At 40.7% G+C, this 23,009-nt stretch overlaps 1 protein-coding gene across 1 annotated transcript in view; it reads right to left on the bottom strand.

Moving 5' to 3' along the window:
* FILIP1 (filamin A interacting protein 1) overlaps positions 1-22,580 on the bottom strand; it is a 249,339-nt gene extending 226,759 nt beyond the window's left edge. Inside the window, exon 1 of the mRNA XM_069598024.1 lies at positions 22,546-22,580. The gene's annotated coding sequence lies outside the window, so the exon portion shown is untranslated. The remainder of the gene's footprint in view (positions 1-22,545) is intronic.
* Between the last annotated feature and the right edge of the window lie 429 nt (positions 22,581-23,009).

Consider the following 23,009-nt stretch of genomic DNA (forward strand, 5'->3'; position numbering starts at 1 on the left):
CGTAACCCTCCAGTTTGAAAGATCTGTCAGCAGTGGGCCTGTATTCTTACATGGCAACCATCAGCTGGACCCAACCCTCAAGGTAATGGTTGTCTCAAGACAAGGCCTGTGACCTCAAGTTTACCATTGTCCCAACCTAGCCTTTTTCATTCATTTGTGTTGCTAGCATGGCCTCCATGGGAGGTTGAGTTTGTAGCTCCTAATTTAGAGCTTTATAGGTTATGGGTTAAAAAAAAAAAAGATTTTATTCTAAGACAAGGATAGTCCTTGAAGTATTTTAAGCAAGAGAATGATGTGATCTGATTTATATACACTCCATTCACTGTAAGGGTGGGGGTGGGGTGGGGGGGGTGGGGGAAGACTGGAGAGGACCAAAAATGGAAAAGAGGATACAAATGAGAAGACTATTGCAAGAATCTGGGTGAAAGATCACAGTGGCTTGAAATAGAGAGGTAGCGAAGGAAATGAATATGAGAAAATGGTTTAAAGGGTGTTTTGAAGGCAGAAAATATAGTATTTGTTGATATATTAGATGCTGAAGATGAGAGAATCAAAAATGACTTGTATTCGGAACTCCCTGGCAGTCCAGCAGATGGGACTCAGCACTTTCACTGCAGGGCCCAAGTTCGATCCCTGGGATCCTCAGGGAACTGAGGTCCTGCAAGCAGTGAGGTGTGACCAAACAAAAAACAAACCAAAAAAACCAAAAAGATTTGCACTGTGTTACGAACGCTTTGAGCTGGAGTCAGCCTTGACCCGGTCTCTTAGCTGACTGTGAATGTGGCAGCATCCCCTAGCTGACAGCTCGAGCTCAGCTCCCAGCAGCCGGTAGGCGGCCCACATGGTGGCGTTTCCTACATCCAACCGTCTGGCCCCACAGCCCACCTCCTGCTCTTCTTCAGAGCCTCTTGCATCTCAGCGGGCTCCACGGCGAGGCTGGCGAAAAAATTTGTCAGCTGCATTGAGACACTCCTGAGAGCAACAGAAAGGTGTATTATAATTACAGGGGAACACCTGGGGTAAACTAGGACAATCTCAAACTGGGACACAGGGCAAGCCCACCAGTTCTCAAATTAGCCACTTTGCCTGTTCCCCTTTCAGAATTTCAAGAGCTCCTTGAACTTATTTATGCAACAATGGATGGGGGAGGGGTCTTCGGAAAAGCTAAACTTTGAGCATCCCACTAGGGACATTGCACAGCCAAGTTCAGTCTGTCAGGGCTGAGTCCCATGTTAGCTCAAAAGGCAATCGCCTTCAGATGATAATGGGAATAGCCTCCCACACAGCTATTTAACACAACCCCTCCTCTTCCAGGAAAGCTCCAGGAAGGACGAGGCTCAGATGCCACATGTGTGTGTGCTAAGCTGCTTCAGTCGTGTCCGACTCTTTGCGGCCCTATGGACTGTAGCCTGCCAGGCCCCCCAGTCCATCAGATTCTCCAGGCAAGAACACCGGAGTGGGTTGCCGTGCCCTCCTCCAGGGTCTCTTCTCGACCCAGGGCTATAACTTAGTCTTTTAGTCTCCTGCATTGGCTGCTGGGTTCTTTACCACCTGCATCACCTGGGAAGCCTGGTATCACCGGATACCACCGGTGAAGCTATCTCCTCTTTACTATGGGAAAATTCTGTGACCCAGGTTTCCCAGATTTTCTTTCTAGTAAGTTAAATCACAGCTAAAGAAGCTGGGAAAACCCGCAATTTCAAAAAGCCTTGCAGTCATCCCTACTGTCTTACTAAAGAAGCCCAGTGCCAGCATCTCCTCCTGGAACGCTAGATCTCAAGACTCAGCTTTAGAAAGAGAAGACTTTGAATGAAAAACAATTTCAGGGAAGGGGTGGAAATGAAATGCATTGGCTTAACATTTGCAAAATAAAATAGCTAACATACAGCCATGTTCTGTGAGAAAGTACCTAATGCCCTCCAAAATTAAGATTCTTTACATAGACTTGATAAGCCAGATAAACAGATGCCTCCGTCAGATACTCTGTCAAGATTCAGCTGATCCTCAGAGGTCAAGGTTCAGCCGATTTTAGAACCGAGATCTTGTTCTAAGTACTCTGTGGTTCTCTGATCTTATCTTTGACAAGCCAAAAACTAAATTTTTAAAAAAATTGAAGTATAGTTGATTTACAATGTTGTACTAATTTATGCTGTACAGAAAAGCGACTCAGTTATACACATATATATCTTTTTTTATGTTCTTTTCCATTATGGTTTATCCCAGGAGATTGAATATAGTTCCCTGTGCTACACAGATTTTCAGACATAGAGAATAGACTCATGGTTGCCAAGTGAGAAGGCGCAAAGGAGAGGGACTGACTGGGAGTTTGGGGTTAGTAGGTGCAAGCTATTACGTTTGGAATGGATAAACAACAAAAAGTATTTTATATTAGGTTTCCACTTAGGGATTTGTTTACTCATTCAAGTATCTCAAACCTAAACTACAAGTTTTAATGTTTTAGAGTGGCATTAAATGGTTTTCCAAAATTGCGCGAGGATTATTAAAAGGTCCCCAAATCTTGTGATGTTTCACGTTTTAATGGGTTCTAGTGCCAGGCAGTGGCAACCATTGCATTTCATGTATATTGTTACTTTAGTTGACTTTGGATAACCCTGAGTAAAGAAAAGTTCTCTCTACCAATGTGCAGGTTTCCAAACAAAAGCAGAGAAGTACACAAATGCTGAGTAATCAGAGTCACGGAAGGACCAAATAAGAAGAGGCCAGGTGGAGTTTGTCTGGAAAGGTTTTATAATGCCTCTGTGATTAACAAACCTAAGGAAAACATCTGAAGCTTCTTTGAAATGCCAAGAATGAACTATTGGGGAACAACTGTGCTTCAAAGAGTAGCAAAGTATGTGAGGCCATATCTCATGGGGTAGGGGGAAGGAATTCTATACCCTCAATAAATTATTTAGAAAGGAGTAGAAGGTTGAGTTGGACAAATTTAGAAGAGCTTCTATTAATTCATCAACTCAAACTACTCCCTCCAAAGCCTAAATCCCTGGATTCCCAAAGGAAGTTCCTGGGACTTTGTGCTGCACACTGGCTAGTCTCAGAAACGCATTTCCAGATCAGATGGGACTTAAAGAAAGGAAACTGTATGGAAACCTAGATAGTTCTGAAAAATATCTTTAGATGCCTCCTATGTATGAAAAGGGGCTTAAGAAATGAAGTAAAGGAGGAAACATTCTGCTTTATAAATTATAATAACATTATCAACACACATTCACTGAGTATCAACAAGGAGCAAGACTTGTTCCTAGAAACAAAAAGTTGTAAGTTTGTCGCTCTTATCAAGATATTTCATCTCACTGATGTGATAGACAGAGAATTAGAAGGCACACAATTGTCATAAAATCAACACAACAGAATTAGGACAAAGGATCGTAAATATTCTTCTCTAATGCAAGAGCTTGGGAGGAAGACAAACTTTTTGAAAGGGTTTGTTAGTCAAAGACGCAGACAGATAACTATTAGACAACGAGTACACCACACACATAACAAAGACTAGCCATTTCTCAAATATTCATGATTGTGAGGACAGAAATTATGCAGGTGATTGAAATATACCTATGAGAGTCTCAAGTTTTATAGTTAAATTTCAAAAATCTCACACTTTCTTACATCACGTATCCATCTTCCCAAATCACACGGCCTAACTGGAGTTTCACCAATCACTTGAAACTAAAAATTATTTTATAATCACAAGGTGGTACCATCTGCAAGCTAGTGTCACTGGGAGAAAGAGCCTGGCCACCATTAAAAAGGCAAGAAGTCAGGGTTTCTCACTGGCCCATGTTTGTGGGGACCTATAATCTATAACTTAAGAAGCCCCCTCTGGCAGTCCCCTACATCTCAAGTCAGATAGAGTCACAGAAGCCCTCTCTGCTTCTAAGCTAATTAATTGACTGCTTGCCTCTCTTCCTCCTACTAAATAAACTCTACTTCTTTGATTGAAAAGAAGAGTGAAAGGGAAATGAATGAAAGTCATCACAGGAAGTCCTACAATTCCATATATAATAAATTAAAAGAATAAGTACCCCCCCCCCAAGCTCCCAACAGCTCCACCCAAAGGCCAAGGGGCAAAAATCTGATTTTCCACAGTCACCTTAATGCAACCTCCCCTCCCACCACCACACTCCATTTTCCTGCTTCCTTCATCACCGATGGAGCAGCAAGCAAGCAGTAGATGGAAGAGTCTTGCCACGTGTCACATACGCACCAGACAGCTGTTTGTGATTGGACGGTGAAAGATCGTCTTCCCCATTGCTGCTCTAGGAACCTATTGAGACCCGACGCTGGATTTCCATCAGGCTGACTGCAGAGCCATCTGCTCAGATCACTACAGAAGAGCAGAAGACCCCTGGGAGAGTAGACCATCCCCACTTCAAGGAACAGGCAGCCTGGGCCAGCACCCACCATCTGGGTAGCTTCAGTTCATTTAGTTCAGTCCCTCAGTCATGTCCGACTCTGCAACCCCATGGACTGCAGCATGCCAGGCCTCCCTGTCCATCACCAACTCCTGGAGTTTACTCAAACTCATGTCCATTGAGTCAGTGATGCCATCCAACTATCTCATCCTCTATCAGCCCCTTCTCCTCCCACCCTCAATCTTTCCCAGCATCAGGATCTTTTCCAATGAGTCAGTTCTTTGCATCAGGTGGCCAAAGTATTGGAGTATCAGCTTCAGCATCAGTCCTTCCTATGAATATTCGGGACTGATTTCTTTTAGGTTGGACTGGTTGGATCTCCTTGCAGTCCAAGGGACTCTCAAGAGTCTTCTCCAACACCACAGTTCAAAAGCATCAATTCTCCAGTGCTCAGCTTTCTTTATAGTCCAACTCTCACATCCATATATGACTACTGGAGAAACCATAGCTTTGACTGGACGGACTTTCTTTGGCAAAGTAATCTCTGCTTTTTAATATGCTGTCTAGGTTGGTCATAACTTTTCTTCCAAGGAGTAAGTGTCCTTTAATTTCATGGCTGTAGTCACCATCTCCAGTGATTTCGGAACCCAAAAAATAAAGTCGGCCACTGTTTCCATGGTTTCCCAATCTCTTTGCCATGAAGTGATGGGACCAAATGCCATGATCTTAGTTTTCTTATTGTTGAGCTATAGACCACCTTTTTCACTCTCCCCTTTGGCTTTCATCAAGAGGCTCTTTGGTTCTTCTCTAGGTAGCTTAGAGCCCCCAAAAGCAGCATTTTCTTAAAATATAGCTCCAGATTGTATGCCATTGCTTATGATCTGAGAACAGAATCCCTTCTGTGATATATCAGCAGACTGGGGACTTTCAGGCATTTTACTTTCTAGAATGGATTAAATGTACTTATTCTTATAATTATGTATAGAATTGTAGAACTCCCTGTGGTGACTTTCATTCATTTCCCTTTCACTCTCTTTTCCAATCAATGAAGCAGTAGAGTTTATTCAGTAGGGGGAAGGGAGGCAAGCACTCAGTTAATTAGCTAAGCCTCCATTCAAAAATACGCTATTGAAAAAATCATTCCCAGGTGGTACTAGTGGTAAAAAAAAACCTGCCTGCCAATGCAGGAGACATAAGAGAGGCAAGTTCGATCCCTGGTTCAAGAAGATCCCCTGGTGGAAGAGATGGCAACCCACTCAGTATTCCTGCCATGGGCAAAGGAGCCTGGAAGTCTACAGTCCATAGGGTCGCAAAGAGTCAGACACAACTGAAGCAACTTAGCACGCACATTGAAAAACCAAGACACTGAAGTCTACGGATGTACAAAAATATGAGTGAGAGCAGGGAACGTGCTGGGTAAATCCATGGCTGCATGAAGAAGATGTGGCGAAGAGAAGAGAGGTTGTGACATCCAAGCCCTTGTCAATAGTATGTAAATAGCTCTGTGACTCAACTTCAGTGAAAGACACCAGATAGGTGGACAGGTTCATATCCTGTCCTCTCTCTGTGGTTAGTGAGATTTACAAGAAGCTCAATCAAGCCTAAAATAGATGCTGTACTACCAAGATGTGGCAGACAGTGCTGCTTGGACACTGAGTCCCCTTCTCCCCTTTCCCATAGTAACTGACTTGTCACTGGACACTGATCACCCAGCTGGCTGGCGTCCCCAGACTCCCCTGCAGTGAGACATGGCTTCGTGACCAAGCTCTCTCTTGAGAGCAGGAACGAGGCGGCCACTTCTGGGTCTGGCTAAGCCCGAGGCAATGGGAAAACAGTCTTCTCCCCTCTTTTCTGCTTCCCGCTGGCTGGAACCTAGACATGGCGCATTCTACTTTGATCATGTAAACGAAGACATCACCCTCATGTCTCCTCCTGCTCCTATGGTAGAGCCGGAGGACAGAAGGAACCTGCTTCCCTGTGAATCTGTCCTGCTGAATTCCTGGACTAATACATAAGAAGGAAATATCTTCATTCTTTAAACCACTGCATTTGGGACTTTTTTTTAAAGCAGCTTAGCTATGCTAACTAATTCAGAAGAGAAAGTATGTTATAAAGAAAAGTATAGTGTTCAATAACATCTTCTAATAAAAGGTAGTTTAACTTTTTATTTCCATAGCTATCTTTTATTATTGTTGTTTAGCCACTAAGTTGTGTCTGACTCTTTTGAGACCCCATGGACTATAACCCGCTAGGCTCCTCTGTCCATGGGATTCTCTAGGCAAGAATACTGGAATGGATAGCCATTTTCTTCTCCAAGGGATCTTCCCGACCCAGGGATCGAACTTGTTTCTCTTGCATTGGCAGCAGATTCTTAACCACTGAGCCACCAGGGAATCCTCATCTTTGGCTGAAGCCTAGGAAAACACTGTACTACTGTAGAAGGCACATTAGTGCCCAGCCCACATTCCTGAGGAATTTTTGGTGTGCTCCAGTGAGATTCTGATGCTGGCATCGGCATCCCACGGGGCTGTTGTTCAGGAGCAGGATAAAGTGCTAAGGAAGTAATACCTGAGGGAGAAGCCCTCAACCAGTGGCCTCCCAGAAGCTGGTGTATTAATATCGCAACTCCCTCACTCCTCAGGTGGAAATTTCTAACGTGTGTGCTTTGCACATTTTCCCTACAGAATTAAGCTCTGGGTGCCTTTTGTGAAGCCAACTGACCCAAGGACATACTTTTTATTGGTTACCCCCATCACTAGATTCCTTCCTCCACTTCCCTTCTCTGAAGTTCCAAGTAAACTATTTTACTGGAGTCCTTGCCTTACAATCTTCTTTTGGGATAACCCAAATTCAGACAGCCAGACTTCATATTTGCCATCTCAGCTAAAACAATCTCCAACACAGCTATTATTATTAGTCAGGGATTATGCTATTTTATGGGTGAAGAAATCAAATTTATGAGAGCTTAATAGACCAATAGTTGGTGTCAGAACTAAAATTAAAACCCAAGAGTGTGTCACTCAGAAGTTTACAAGTTCTAATACACTTTACTCCATTTGAAGTGGAAGTTTTCCAATTATATGTTGATATGTTGTTTTTGTTGTTCATTCACAAAGGCATTCTGACTCTTTGTGACCCCACGGACTGCAGCACACCAGGCCCCCCTGTCCTTCACTATCTCCCAGAGTTTGCTCAAATTCATGTCCACTGAGTTGGTGATGCTATCTAATCATCTCATCCTCTGTCATCCCCTTCTCCTTTTGCCTTCAATCTTTTCCAGTATCAGGGTCTTTTCCAATGAGTTGGTTCTTTGCATCAGGTGGCCAAAGTATTGGGGCTTCAGCTTCAGCATCAGTCCTTCCAGTGAATATTCAGGGTATATTTTCTTTAGAATTGACTGGTTTGATCTCCTTGCAGTCCAAGGGACTCTCAAGAGTCTTCTCCAGCACAATTCGAAAGTATCAGTTCTTGCGCTCAGCCTTTATAGTCCAACTCTCACCTTCGTACATGAACTGGAAAAACCAGAACTTCAGCTATAAGGACCTTTGTCGGCAAAGTGATGTCTCTGCTTTTTAATATGCTGTATAGGTTTGTCATAGCTTTTGTCTAGGTTCTGTCACAGTTTTTCTTCCTCCTCCAGTGGGCAGCGTTTCGTCAGAATTCTTCACTATAATCTGCTTGTCTTGGGTGGCCCTGCACAGCACTGCTCGTAGCTTCATTGAGTTATGCAAGCCCCTTCGGCACAACAAGGCTGTGATCCATGAAGGGGAACGATTGGTATAACTTTTAGTAGATGATGATGTTGGCAGTTTTGTGGTTGGAGGATGTCTTTCAGGGAAATTAGACAAAACAGTTTCTTACAGCAGCCTATAAAATTTGTTTTCAGTAAAACACTTCTGATAACATTTTGTTAAACAGATGTTTTCAGCCTGAACAGAAATCAAAAGAGGTAATTTTAGGCTACTTACTGACACAAAGTTACTTGATACTTTTTAGTTAGTCAAGTTCTGACCAGAGGTAACTCTGTTGAATAAACCTGCTTCTTAAGACGGCCCATATGTATTCTTTCTGAGAGCAACCTAGGTCTGCTCACGTTCCCATCAACATCAAGACTTGCCCAGAGAAAAGGATAGTGGGTCAATACACATCCAGGTATAAATAATTCCCAAGGCTTAGGGCTCAGGAGTTGTATTTGAACAAAGAATTCAATCTCTCTACTATAGAATTAATAGGACTTTGGTTTTAGAGTTTCAGAAGTTAGTCAACAAATAAAATTTAGAGATATCTGATGACGCTGGAGAAGGAAATGGCCACCCACTCCAGTATTCTTGCCTGGGAAATCCCATGGACCGAGAAGCCTGGCAGACTATAGTCCATGGCGTGGCGACGAGTCTGACACGACTTAGCGACTTAAGCAACAAGAAATATGATGAGACAAAGTTAACTTTCCTATGCTTTTCCTCATACAAGTTCTCCCAAGACTAATTCCATGTAAAGCTGGCATACACAGAAGATGGGAAAAATCTGAGGAAATAACAGTTATTTTATATTCATGTTCGCAATTGAATCTGTACATTCTTTTAGATTTTCAGTTAACCATCTGCCAGGAAAAACCCTGCAAGGTTGTCACACACAGGCAGTATACTGGGTTAATAGAATATTGTAAATAGCGTGGAAGAATTACAAGTCTTAGAGGGAAAAAAGGCTGTCTGTTTGTTCTTCACCACCACTAGATATAATCTAAACATTGCATTCCTTAAAGGATATGCAATATCAATTACATTCATCTAGGCGATAGCCTGCCTCTCCTGGTTTTAACTAAATGCTGTGGCATGATCTTAAGCTTTAGTTATTTGAGGTAAACAAATGCCTCACGCCTGCTTCAGTTGAAGCTAAGGTCAATATGGGCAGCCCAGGAGGAGAATACTAACATCTAACAACACTGATTATCTACAGAAAATGTTTAAGGAATCCGATCCTACCCATATTGATGTCAGATTTTTATAGGGAACATTACATCACATAAAGTCTGAAAATGAAAGGAAGCCAGAATAAACAGAGCTGAGCATCAGAAAGTCTTAAGCCTCATGGCAGACATAGTTTAACCAGTGTAGCTATATTTGTATAACTTTTACTGGGACTGTGGTAATAAAACAGAACTAAGCTAATTGGAACACACTTATCTTACTTATAAAAGTGTACAAAATTTTATATACACATGCAAATAAAAAAAACTTTGCCTATCTCTAGAAATGTATATGCTTTTCATATGTCCAATGACTCACACATGAGGTTTTTATAGTTTAAATAATGGAATGTCTCTCTATCAGTTCAGTTGCTCAGTCATGTCCGACTCTCTGCAACCCCTTGGACTGCAGCAGGCAAGGCTTCCCTGTCCATCACCAACTGCCAGAGCTTGTTCAAACTCATGTCAACTAAGTCGGTGATGTCATCCAGCCATCTCATCCTCTGTCGTCCCCGTCTCCTCCTGCTTTCGATTTTTCCCAGCATCAGGGGCTTTTCCAATGAGTCACTTCTTTGCATCAGGTGGCCAAATTATTGGAGCTTCTGCTTCAGCATCAGTCCTTCCAATGACTATTCAGGACTGATTTCCTTTAGGATGAACTGGTTTGATGTCCTTGCAGTCCAAAGGACTCTCAAGAGTCTTCTCCAACACCAGAGTTCAAAAGCATCAATTCTTTGGCACTTAGCCTTCTTTATGGTCAACTCTCACATCTATACATGACTACTGGAAAAACCATAGCTTTGACTAGACAGAACTTTGTCAGCAAAGTAATGTCTCTGCTTTTTAATATGCTGCCTAATTTGATTATACCTTTTCTTCCAAGGAGCAGGCATCATTTTATTTCATGGTTTCAGTCACCATCTGCAGTGATTTTGGAGGCCAAGAAAATCAAGTCTGTCACTGTTTCCATTGTTTCCCCATCTATTTGCCATGAAGTGATGGGACTGGATGCCATGACCTTAGTTTTTTGAATGTTGACTTTAAGCCAGCTTTTTCACTCTCCTCTTTCACTTTCATCAAGAGGCTTTTTAGTTCTTCTTCACTTTCTGCCATAAGGGTGGTGTCATCTGTGTATCTGAGGTTATTGATATTTCTCCCAGCAATCTTGATCCAACTTGTGCTTCATCCAGCCTGGCTGGATGTACTCTGATGTACTCTGTACTTTCACATGATGTACTCTGTACTTTCACATGATGTACTCTGCATATTAGTTAAATAAGCAGAGTCACAATATACAGCCTTGACACACTCCTTTCCCAATTTGGAACAAGTCTATTGTTCTATGCCTGATTCTAATGATTGATTCTTGACCTGCATACAGATTTCTCAGAAGGCAGGTCAGGTGGTCTGGTATTCCCATCTCTTTCAGAATTTTCCACAGTTTATTGTGATCCACACAGTCAAAGGCTTTGGCATAGTCAGTAAAGCAGAAGTAGATGTTTTTCTCGAACTCTCTTGCTTTTTTGATAATCCAGCAGATGTTGGCAATTTGATTTCTGGTTCCTCTGCCTTTTGCAAATCCAGCTTGAACATCTGGAAGTTCACGGTTCATGTACCATTGAAGCCTGGCTTGGAGAATTTTCAGTGTTACTTTGCTAGCATGTGAAATGAGTGCAATTGTGCAGTAGTTTGAACAATCTTTGACATTGCCTTTCTTTGGGATTGGAATGAAAACTGACCTTTTCCAGTACTGTGGCCACTGGACTGGCCAAGGCTGAGTTTTCCAAATTTGCTGGCATATTGAGTGCAGCACTTTCACAGCATCATCTTTTAGGATTTGAAATAGCTGTACTGGAATTCCATCATCTCCACTAGCTTTGTTCGAAGTGATGCTTCCTAAGGCCCACTTGACTTTACATTCCAGGATGTCTGGTTCTAGGTGAGTGATCACACCATCATGGTTATCATGGATCATGAAGATCTTTTTTGTACAGTTTTTCTGTGTATTCTTGCCACCTCTTCTTATATCTTCCACTTCTGTTAGGTCCATTCCATTTCGGTCTTTTATTGAGCCCATCTTTGCATGAAATATTGCCTTGGTATCCCTAATTTTCTTGAAGAGATCTCTAGTCTTTCTCATTCTATTGTTTTCCTCTATTTCTTTGCACTGATCACTGAGGAAGGCTTTCTTATCTCTCCTTGCTATTCTTTGGAACTCTGCATTCAGATGGGTATATCTTTCCTTTCCTGCTCTGCCATTGGCTTCTCTTCTTTTCTCAGCTATTTGTAAGGCCTTCTCAGACAACTGTTTTGCCTTTTTGTATTTCTTTTTCTTGGGGATGATCTTGGTCACCACCTCCTATGCAATGTCATGAACCACCATCCGTAGTTCTTCAGACACTCCATCAGGTCTAATCCCTTGCATCTATTTTGTCACTTTCACTGTGTAATTGTAAGGGATTTGATTTAGGTCATACCTGAATGGTCTAGTGGTTTTCCCTGTATTTTTCAATTTAAGTCTGAATTTGGCAATAAGGAGTTCATGATCTGAGCCACAGTCTGCTCCAGGTCTTGTTTTTGCTGACTGTACAGAGTTTATCCATCTTCAGCTGCAATATATACTAAATGTATTTAAAAGCAGTTTGCCTATTTTTCAAAAATAAATATTTATTCAACATTCTATAGCATATCCTCATTTTAAGCCTCAAAACTTAACTATTATTTCTTAAGGATGTCATATTGAGCTTTGAAACAAAGTTAAATATCAAGCGCTCCAGTAAGGGGATAGTGGTGGTGTGATTATGTGGTTGGTGTTTTTCTTTTAAATTTTCAATTACTGATGATACAAACAAGTGTTCACAAGATAAATGATATGGTCTCTTGGGTTTACTTTAAAATGTTTCAGATACTTGGAAAAATAAAGGTTGGAGAGAATAAATGGAACAATAGTACAGAATGTTGGCAATTATTGAAGCTAAAATAAGAATATAAATGGGCTCATTATATTAGTCTCTCTTCTTTTGTATATTTTTTTTAATTTACAGAATAAAGACATGAAACAAAAAGATATTTTGACCACATAAAAATCACACAGTCTCTATTTAAAAGAGAAAGGAACAGTAACAGTGAGATAAATCAATTTATATCGGTAAGGATGATGTGATTTTGATTTTATGCTTTAAAATGTTCACATTAGTTACTTTCTATGATACCAGAAAGAGTCGCTCAGTTGTGTCCGACTTTTTACGACCCCATGGACTGTAGCCTACCAGGCTCCTCTGTCCTTGGAATTCTCCAGGCAAGAAACTGGAGTGCAGAGCGTTCCCCTCTCCAGGGGGTCTTCCTGACCCAAGTACTGAACCCAGGTCTCCTGCCTTGCACCTGGATTCTTTACTGTCTGAGCCACCAGGGAAGCCCAAGAATTACTTTAGCGTGGATCTAAACAGCTTTAATTACATACAGAGACTCTATTTAGTACATTTAAACGCTATGTTAGATACTCATATCAATCAAAAGTTAACTTGGGACTACAAATACGATCTTTTTTAGAAAAGTGAAACTGTCTTATGCTCACCAGTTCACCTCCTTCTGGACTGGGCCTGAAAGTTTGCACACCCTCTGAGGTGACAAGGAGGCCTCCCCCGGGAAACGCCAGGTAGTGGTGCATCGTGACAGCCCGTCAATCTTCCTGCAGTTCCCTTTGCACAAAAGAAGTTCTGGACATTTTCCTGTCAGAAGACACTTAGGCACTATTTATTGACATGTATTTTCAAGCATATGGGCAATAATATGTAATAATTGCTAAATAATATCCTTTGTTTGAAGTATGCAAGAGAAGAGCTACCAGGTAGTTCAGTGGTAAAGAATCTGCCTGCCAATGTAGGAGACACGAGTTCAGTACCTGGGTCGGGAAGATCCCCTGGAGAAGGAAGTGGCTACCCACTCCAGTATTCTTTCATGGAGAAGTCCATGGACAGAGGAGCCTGGTGGGCTGCAGTCCATGGGGTCACAAAAGAGTCAGAGATGACTTAGACTAAAATAATAACAACAACAAATGCAGGAGAAATGAAACTACCTATTCATAGCAGAGAAGTAATAAACTTTTATCTTAGTTTATATGGATTTTAATAATAGTGTTTGTGGTCTATATAAGATTTTATCTACATATGAGGCAGAAAATTCTTAAAATTAAACATGTTAGTTTTTCAACAAAATCCATTGCTTCACCATCATACACACTAACCTGAACGCAGATGCTGCTTCTTATGTTAATGGGTAGTGTTTGACTGCCACCTGATGGCTGGCCTCCTCCTTACAGAGGGATTTTCCTCTGACCCTCTGGCATGAGGCAACCTTACACCAACCTGAGCCTCCAGATGCTGAATTAAAATAAGACATTTTTTGCAAGCCAGATGCACCATTCTACCAAAATAGTGGACTCCTGAACTAACACAGTAAGATGTATATTTTGAAATATATAACCAGTTCTGTTCCATAATGGCCAAATATGCTCTACTAATACAAAAGCAGAAGGCAAACACATTGATAGTTATTTGTCATTGTAAAATAATCTCTTGTGTTTTAACATCTTAGTTTAGTCGCATGAGTCACCAAAGGATTAGGAAATTTGCAATCAGAAAACCAGAAAATCAGAAAACTAAAATCACACGTTTAGTGTGACCTTTGAGCTAGCAAAGGAAGTTATCCTTGTTTTGAGTAGAAAAAGATAATTTTGAAATATTCACTTTTTTCCTCCATACTCTCTTGCCTCCCCCATGCCCCAGTAAGTAAGAGCTGTTAAAAGAACAAAAAAGAAAAAAAAAATCAATATTCAGTGCATTCTGGGTCATCAGGTAGGCAACCATAAAGTTTACACCATATAAGTCTATTGAGAAAATAGTAGACTCTTTGCAACCCTATGGACTGTAGCCCACCAGGCTCCTCTGTCCATGGGATTCTCGAGGCAAGAATACTGGAGTGGGTTGCCATGCTCTCCTCCAGGGGATCTTCCCCATCCAGGGATCAAACCCACATCTTTTACGTCTCCTGCATTGGCAAGGAGGTTCTTTACTTCCCATTTGGGAAGCCCAGAAGCAAATATGTCCAATCAACTCCTTCCTCTGCCTAAGAGAGGAAATATGAGGTCACCTGGACCCTAAGGTGGTGGGCAAAAGCCTGGGGTGGAGGGGTCTGGAGAAGCCTGGCTCATCCTCAGGGGACCACAGGGAAAGGAGGAAGGTCAGAGTCAGATGTGGGCAGCACCACTGGTGCTCAAAATTGTGCAGCTTGCAGTATTTCTTCTACCGGATATTATTCTCCCTTCTCATTTCTAAATCAAAAAAGTTAACAGAGATATTGTACACCCATCATCCTGTCAGATCATTGCCTTCTATTTCTGAAACGCCAAATGCATTTTCTGCTGCCATTTCCTTCCCTAACCCACCGTCTGACCTGAATTTTCTTTTATTCTAAAGTGAAGTGAAGCGAGAGTCGCTCAGTCGTGTTCGATGCTTTGTGACCTCATGGACTATACAGTCCATGGCATTCTCTAGGCCAGAATACTGGAGTGGGTAGCCTTTCCCTTCCCCAGGAGAATCTTCCCAACACAGGGATCGAACCCAGGTCTCCCACATTGCGGGCGGATTCTTTACCAGCTGAGCCACAAGTGAAGCCCAAGAACACTGGAGTAGGCAGCCTATCCCTTCTCCAGTGGATCTTCCTAACCTAGGAATCAAACTCTGGTCTCCCGCATTGCAGGCAGATTCTTTACCACCTGAGCTATTCACCACAACAAGACACAAACTTCCTGCTGCCTTCATTTTCATCACATACTCCTGTCCGTGCATCAGTCACAGATCCCCTGCTCTTGCCCACTTCCACGTCTTCCTCCTCTCAAAGTCATATCCATCCTCTTATTTCACTATTTCTCACTATCCTGTATGCTCTGTGAGTCCAAATATTCCCAGCCCAGGAGACTCTTTCCCTCTCCTTCACACCCTTCATTCACATGTTGTGATGCCTACCTTGTTATTCCCATCTGCCTACAGATCAGTGGTCCTCAACCTTGACTGTAACTAGAATCACACTGAGAGTTTTGTTTTTTAATGTTCTCTCTTAAACACAGAGAATCTGATTTAATAAGCCTAGAAAGGAGTAACATGGATCAGTATATTTCAAATGCTCACCAAGTGATTTTAATTGGGCCAGGTTACACACAGCAACAAAGGCCCCATGCAGCCAGAAATAAATAATTGGGTTGTAAAACCAAACAGAAAAGGGAATTAATTCAAATAACTTTTGAACCCATTACTCTACGAGCTTCATTGGATACATTCTAAGGACAAAAAAAAGAAATGTTAAGATTTTGCTTGGTATTGCCTTGTTAGTAGTGATATTGTATTGAAACTCTTGAAACTATTTTACCTACCTTTTCAGACATTCTAAATAAGTTAACGTTACTGCTACTAATGAACGAAGATTTTCATTGTAAAAAATTTAGCATATATATTTTAAAAAAACAAGAATAAATGCTGAAATGTTCATTTTGACTTGTATTATTAGTTTTTAAATTAAATGAGAACAATCTCTAACACATGAAATTAGGATTATATCCAATTCCAGAAAATAACTTTTCCAAGTGACTTTGTTTTTCTTTCAGTTTTATTGAGATATAACAGACATGTAACACTGTGTAAGTTTAAGGTGTACAGCGTAATGACTTGACTTACATCATGAAATAATGACCACAATAAGTTTAGTGAACATCCATCATACATATAGATACAAAACAGAAGGAAAAACACACTTGTTTTTCTTATGTTGAGAACTCAGAATTTACACTCTTAACAACTTTCTTATATAACATCAACAGTGTTAATTCCATGTTTTGTATTGTACATCATATCTTTAGGGCTTACTTATCTTATAAGTGGAAATTTGTACATTTTGACTGCCATCTCCCAATTCCCCCTCTCCCTATCCCTTACCTCTGGTAACCACAAATCTTGTCTATTTTCTATTAGTTTGTTTGTTTGTTTGTTTTGGGAGTATAATTGACGGACAACAGTGATTCACAATACAGTGATCGAATATTTGTATATACCACACACTGATCACACAAGTCTAATTACTATCTGTCATCAAACAAGTTATTATAGTATTATTAACTATATTCCCTATGCTGTGCATTACATTCATGTGATTTATTTATTTCATAACTAGAAGTCTATATCTCTTAATCTCCCTTGTCTATTTCACTTATCCCTGCAACCCCCTCCCTCTGGCAACCACCTATTTGTTCTCTGTATTTATGAGTCAGATTGAATATGTTCTTTACAACCAAAGATTGAGAAGCTTATACAGTCGGTAAAAACAAGACCTGGACCTGACTGTGGCTCAGACTCATCAACTCCTTATTGCAAAATTCAGGATGGAAGGAAGTAGAGAAAAACCACTAGGCAATTCAGCTATGACTTAAATCAAATCCCTTATGATAATACAGTGGAGGTGATGAGTCGATTCAAGGGATTAGACCTGGTAGACAGAGTGCCTGAAGAACTATGGACGGAAGTTTGTAAATTTTACAGGAGGAGGACACCAAAACCATCTCCAAGATAAAGAAATATAAGAAGGCAAAGTGGCTGTTTGAGGAGGCCTTACAAAGAGCTGAGAATAAAAGAGAAGCAAAAGGCAAAGGAGAAAAGGAAAGATATACCCAATGGAATGCAGAGTTCCAGAGAATAACAAGGAGACATAAGAAGGCTTTCTTCAATGAACAATGCAAAGATATAATGGGAAAAAATAGAATGGGAAAGATCTTTTCAAGAAAATTGGAGATATCAAGGGAACATTTCATGAAAGGATGAGCATGAGAAAGGACAGAAACCACAAACCTAATGAAAGGAGAAGAGACCGAGAAGAGGTGGCACGAATACACAGAACTTACCAAAAAAGGTCTTGATGACCCAGATAACCACAATGATGTGGTCGCTCACCTAGAACCAGACATCCTGGAGTGTGAGGTCAGTGGGCCTTAGCAAGCAGTACTGTGAACAAAGCTACTGGAAATGACAGAATTTCATCTGAGCTAAAAGATAATCCTGTTAAAGTGCTGCACTCAATATGCCAGCAAATTTGGAAAACTCAGCAGTGGCCACAGGATTGAAAAGGTCAGTTTTCATTATAATCCTAAAGAATGTTCAAACTATGGTACAATTGCACTCATTTAATGGCAACCCACTCCAGTGTTCTTGCCTGGAGAATCCCAGGGACGGGGCATGGGCTGCCATCTATGGGGTCGCACAGAGTCGGACATGACCAAAGCGACTTAGCAGCAGCAGCAGCAGCACATGCTAGCAAAGTTATGTTCAAAATCCTTAAAGCTAGGCATCAGCAGTATGTGAACTGAGAAATTCCAGATATACAAGCTGGATTTAGAAAAGGCAGAAGAACCAGAGATCAAACTGCCGACATTCGTTAGATCATAGAGAAAGCAAAGGAATTCCAGAAAAACATCTATTTCTGCTTCACTGACTACACTAAAGCTTTTGACTTTGTGGATCGCAACAAACTCAGGAAAATTCTTAAGGAGATGAGAGTACCAGAGCACATTATTTGTCTCCTGAGAAACCTGTATTTGGGTCAAAAAGTAGCAATCAGAACAACGGACTGGTTCAAAACTGGGAAAGGAGTACAAGACTGTATATTGTCACCCTACTTATTTAATTTCTTTGCAGAGTACATCATGCAAAATGCTGAGCTGGATGAATCACAAACTGGAATCAAGATTGCCAGGAGAAATATCAGCAACTTCAGATATGCATTTGAATACCACTCTAATGGCTGAAAGTGAAGAGGAACTAAAGAACCTCTTGATGAAAGTGAAAGAGCAGTGTAAAAAAGCTGACTTGAATCTCAACATTCAAAAAACTAAGATCATTGTATCTGGTCCCATCACTTAATGGCAAATAGATGGGGAAAAAATAGAAGCAGTGATAGACTTTATTTTCTTGGGCTCCAAAGTCACTGCAGACAGTGACTTCAGCCATGAAATTATAAGATGCTTGCTCCTTGAAAGGAAAGCCATCACAAACCTAGACAGTGTTTTATAAAGCAGAGACATTATTTTGCTGACAAACATCCATCTGGTCAAAGCTATGGTTTTTCCAGTAGTCATGTATGGATGTGAGAGCCAGATCATAAAGAAGTCTGAGCACCAAAGAATTGATGCTTTTGAATTGTGGTGCTGGAGAAGACTCTTGAGAGTTCCTTGGACTGCAGGGAGATCAAACTAGTCCATCCTAAAGGAAATCAACCCTGAATATTCATTGGAAGGACTGAAGTTGAAGCTCTAATATTTTGGTCACCTGATGCGAAGAGCCAACTCATTGGAAAAAATGTTGATGCTGGGAAAGACTGAAGGGAAGAAGAGAAGAGGGCAGCAGAAGATGAGATGGTTAAACGGCATCACTGACTCAATGGATGTGAGTTTGAGCAAACTCTGGGAGATAGTGAGGACAGAGGAGCTTGGTATGCTACATTGCATGGGGTCACAAACAGTTGGACATGACTTAGTGATTGAACAACAACATCTATGAGTCTATTTCTGTTTTGTTATCTTTGTTCACTTGTTTTTTAGATTCCATATGTAAGTAATATCAATAATATTTGTCTTCCACTGACTTATCTCACTTAGCACAATACCCTCTAGGTCTACCCATGTTGTTTGAAAATGGCAAAATTTATTCCTTATTGGCTGAGTAATATCCAAGTGACTTTAAAATACTAGATGTGATTGTACACCTTTAGAGAGATATACCCTGGATATACCTATATACCCTAAGGATGAAAATAACTAAAAAAAAAATTTGTTAACTATTTTTAGTAATTGTATTGTGGACAGTAAGTGTTATTCTGTGATTATTATGCATGTAATGAATGATAAAGCAAATGGGTAATTAGGTGACATGCTAATCCTTTCATTCTTGGCGTGACTGAGAACCAGAATTCTTGACGTGGGAGAGAAGAAATAAAAATGTCAGACAGAGCAGTTAGCAAAAACCCCATAATCTTAAACTTAGATATATTATTGTAACTCACTATATCATTCTTCTTAAAAAGAATTCCTGGCTCTCTCTACTGGAAAGGCCTAGAAACAATGATTATCCCATTGGCAATGAGCATTCCTAGGAGAAGGCAATGGCACCCCACTCCAGTACTCCTGCCTGGAAAATCCCATGGACGGAGGAGCCTGGTAGGCTGCAGTCCATGGGGTTGCTAAGAGTCAGACACGACTGAGCGACTTCACTTTCACTTTTCGCTTTCATGCACTGGAGAAGGAAATGGCAACCCACTCCAGTGTTCTTGCCTGGAGAATCCCAGGGACGGGGGAGCCTGGTGGGCTGCCGTCTATGGGGTTGCACAGAGTTGGACACGACTGAAGCAACTTAGCAGTAGCAGCAATGAGCATTCCTAGGGCAGAGACTGTGTTAACTGAAATCCCATTTCACACTGAAAGAAACCAAGACTCTTTTACAGAAGTGGTTCGTTCCAGGTTTAGGACAGAGAAAAATATAAGATGAGACTGAAATATTTCACACCACAAGGCAAGGAGATGCTCAAAGACTAGTGAAGTTGTGTCTTGATTTGAAGAGGCTTCCACTGGCTCAATCTGGGATAACCTGAGCATCAAAAAGACTAAAAACAGTGAAGTGTTAAAGCATGTCAAATTGAAAATGGAGTCCCTGAAGGCACTCAGAAGAAGTAGAGTGAGCAGAGGGAAAAAAAGAGTGGAGGGGAAAACTCTTCCTGATAGAGAAATGACAACTAATATCTCTGAAGGATTGAAAGAATTTTTTAAAACTAACCATTTGCCTTCCCCAATGTAATAATTAATTTAGGCAAAAGTCATTAATGGATGATAAAATGACTGGCTAAAAACTGATGAGCAACAGTTTGCATGGTCTCTAAGTTCTAACTTCAAAGAGGAAAATACACCTTCAAAACGGAGCCATCTGGTAGTCTGCCCTTAGCTAAGTGATCACGTTGTTCACCACTGATAATGAGACAAAGGGACTTGCTGAGCCTCTTGCGCAATGCAGTCAGTGCACACCAGCTGTGATTCTGCTCTGCCAGAAATGTTTAATCTAAGTTTCATCAAAGGACACCAAAGAGCAAACTCAGAATACGAGACATTCCAAATGTCTCGCAAATGGCATAGTCTGTACTCTCCAAACACAGCGATGTCATAAAAAGCCATACAAGGTGGAGAGAATGTTCTAGGTTAGATCACACGGCAAGAAAATATAATGCGTCATCCCTGATCATAGCCTGAGTCAAAAAATCAAACCAGTTATGAGTTACTTTGGGTACAATTGGGGAAATTCTAATATGATCTATATGTACTCAGTCACTTCAGCTGTGTCTGACTCTTTGCAACCCTACGGACTCTAGCCCGTGGTGGGACTCTAACTCCTCTGTCTGTGGGCTTCTCCAGGTAAGAATACTGGAATGGGTTGCCATGCCTTCCTCCACAGGATCTTCCCGACCCAGGGATTGAACCTATGTCTCTTAGATCTCCTGCATTGGCAGGCAGGTTCTTTATCACTTGCAATATGATAATGGTAGGAGAATGTTCTTATCCTTAGAAAATGAATGCTGAGTGTCATGATGCCTTCCACTTATCTTCAAATGGATTAGCATGTGTATATATACATATATATGCACACATATATATAAATTATCCATAGATAAAATATATAGTTCGCATATTAACATACATAATATATGTAATATATAGAATTTAGAGATAGATGGGTGTTCATTGTACTTGTCTTTCAAATTCTGGTAAGTTTAAAATTTTTCAAAATAAAAAATTAGAGGGGAAAAGCCCTATGTTATTTGCTAGGACTGTTACAAAATTAAAAGCTTATGTGAGGCAAAAAAGAAAAGCCTACAAATACCGTGAGTTTTGAAAGATGGGGGTGTCACTAGAGATTAGGAAAGACGTCATGGAAGGGACTGCTTTTTTAAATGTAAAGGTTTTGAGTTAGGAAGGACCTTATAAATCATCTAATTCCACTCCCTTCTGAAGACACGACAACTGAGAGGCTACAGGGCTCATGAAATGTTTAGCACAAAGCTGTGAAATCTAAAGCACTGAACCCATGGTGGTTTCCCATGAATCTGCTTATTGAGCAGCTCCTGTACACGAGCCACCCTACTTTCCATCTCAGATGGGCCCAGAAGGACACTCTCAGTAAGGAAACGCACATAGAAGTTAACCATTACAAGTTCCAAAATAAAATTTAAATGCTAGAAAAATTGCTGGCCTTGAAGATGGAAAGGGTTCGTGGGCAACTTCTAGAAGCTGGGAACACACTCAGCTGACAACCAGCCAGGAAATGGAGTCAGCTTCAGCCCACGACTGCAGGAAACTGCATTTTGCCAACAATCTATTAATAAATAAGTACAAAAAAGTCTTCTCCCCTGAATTCTCTGGAAGAGAATGGAGCCCTATTGACACTTTGACGTTAGCCCAGTGAGACGCAGGAACGCGGGAATGTAGCACCACTGCAACACAGGAAGCATTGAAAGACTGATGGAAATCCCGCGGGTTTTAAGCTTTTGCATAAACATCCCAAATAAAAGCAAATCCAACTGAAAAAATTTAAGTTTTTGTTTCTCACATATAATATCTGTACTGCTGTGGAGAATTTTAAAGTTATTCCAAGTTTTATTGATGCTTCTTTTCCCAAGATGTGTATGCAGTTGGGCATATAACCTCAGTTAGATAGTGGCTATAGATTGTCACCATCGGCTTCTATATGGAAAAAAATGTATTTTCAAAGTTAATGAAAGCCATGATTAGTATTTTTTGATAGTCAGTTATGCCTTTTAATTATAAAGCCATATAAAAATGAGCAATGTATAATGAAGTAGTCTCATGGCATGAATAGGGGAAAAAAAAGAAATTTTAATTTTTAGGTGATTGGATAAAGGATTGATAAATACATGCATCACTTTTTTTCTCACTTGGCTAAGTCATAAATCTAATTTTGACATTCAACTAACCTCATTCAAACATCTGTTACTAGCTTCCAAATCTAAAGCAGAGCAATATTCGCATAACAAATACTTACAGAGGTTGTTAATGAAAGACAACAGTAAATGGAAAAATAATGAGAGAAAATAATTGGTGGAAACTCTTACCACAGCCACTGTCACTGCTTTCCAAAAGCTTCTGGGCATTGTATTTTGCTAAGGAATTCAAAGATGGAAAAGTTTAGAAATCGTTTCTCTATTTTGAAGTGTACAACAGAAAACTGTTCAAATTGTCTTCCCTTGGTTAGTTCAAAAGCAAAGTAAAATGACAGTGCACAAATATTTTCATCCAGTTTGCAAGGTTTCATTGTACATCCAGCCTATCGAATACATTACTTTAATTATGTTTTTGTGTGGGAGGTATTGTCTCATACCCAAGCATGCTCTGTATTTGGTCAGACTGGAGATTCAGAGAAAAACAAGTAAGACAATTTTCATTTTTTTATTTGTGGGCGTCAAGTCTGCGTTGAGGAAATATTTGTCATGCTCACCACATTTTTGCCATATACTTGTCTCACAGAACCAGTGTACAGCTTTGAAGAGGGAAGAATGGCTGCTGTGTCTCACACTGG

The sequence above is a fragment of the Ovis canadensis genome, chromosome 8 (genome assembly GCF_042477335.2).
Source record: "Ovis canadensis isolate MfBH-ARS-UI-01 breed Bighorn chromosome 8, ARS-UI_OviCan_v2, whole genome shotgun sequence".
Lineage (NCBI taxonomy): Eukaryota > Metazoa > Chordata > Mammalia > Artiodactyla > Bovidae > Ovis > Ovis canadensis.